General features: G+C 52.1%; 1 non-coding gene across 1 annotated transcript; it reads right to left on the reverse strand.

Annotated features, from left to right (window-relative positions):
* Positions 1-203: 203 nt before the first annotated feature.
* On the reverse strand, positions 204-358 carry LOC131270660 (5.8S ribosomal RNA). The gene has a single exon (XR_009179703.1). It is a non-coding gene; the product is annotated as a 5.8S ribosomal RNA (ribosomal RNA).
* Positions 359-1,199: the final 841 nt, after the last annotated feature.

Raw genomic sequence — 1,199 nt, forward strand, 5'->3', positions numbered from 1 at the left:
ACCACAAGCACGCCTTCTCCTCGTACTTCCGCCTCACGCGGGAACACGACGCTCTAAATACTTCGAATTCCAATGCCAGTATATTGTAAACCACGGGTTCTTTAATGCTAGCGGGTCGTCGCGACCCTAGTTAACATCATGGTGCACGTCTCGTGACGGGTGTCACGGCGTAGTTAAATGTATGCGATACATTTCTCAAATATAAGCGCTCAGTCATCTGTACATCATGGTAGGTTCCCACGACGTGCAATATGCGTTCAACTTATCAATGTTCATGTGTCCTGCAGTTCACATTATGACGCGCAGTTAGCTGCGGTCTTCATCGATCCATGAGCCGAGTGATCCACTGCCGAGGGTGACTAACTTGCGTAAGCCGCCGCTGTGCGCGTATACCCGTTCCCCATAGGGAGGAGCAAGCCGCCGCTTAGAGACGAAGCATAAAGTGTCCTCATTCCACATAGGGCAAGCTGGATGAATCCATTTTACCCAGGACGGCCGAAGCGGCGTGGACCAGGGGAGAACTGAACCTTATACTTCACACCACAGTAAGTCTACGTGTCCTCTTCCACATAGGGCAAGCTAGAACTAACTATCTTACCCAGGACTGCCGAAGCAGCGTGGACCAGGGGAGGAACACACTTTTCATGGAAACGTAAGGCATCCATGACTGCCATAACGTAAGCCGCCGCTGTGCGCGTATACCCGTTCCCCGTAGGGAGGAGCAAGCCGCCGCTTAGAGACGAAGCATAAAGTGTCCTCATTCCACATAGGGCAAGCTGGATGAATCCATTTTACCCAGGACGGCCGAAGCGGCGTGGACCAGGGGAGAACTGAACTTTATACTTCACACCACAGTAAGTCTACGTGTCCTCTTCCACATAGGGCAAGCTAGAACTAACTATCTTACCCAGGACTGCCGAAGCAGCGTGGACCAGGGGAGGAACACACTTTTCATAGAAACGTAAGGCATCCATGACTGCCATAGTGCGTAAGCCGCCGCTGTGCGCGTAAACCCGTTCCCCGTAGGGAGGAGTCAAGCCGCCGCTTAGAGACGAAGTATGAAGTGTCCTCTTCCACATAGGGCAAGCTAGAATGAACTATCTTACCCAGGACCGCCGAAGCAGCGTGGACCAGGGGAGAACTGAACTTTATACTTCACACCACAGTATTGAGTAATGTGCCCTCTTCCACATAGGGCA

Source organism: Anopheles coustani (assembly GCF_943734705.1).
Source record: "Anopheles coustani chromosome X unlocalized genomic scaffold, idAnoCousDA_361_x.2 X_unloc_46, whole genome shotgun sequence".
Lineage (NCBI taxonomy): Eukaryota > Metazoa > Arthropoda > Insecta > Diptera > Culicidae > Anopheles > Anopheles coustani.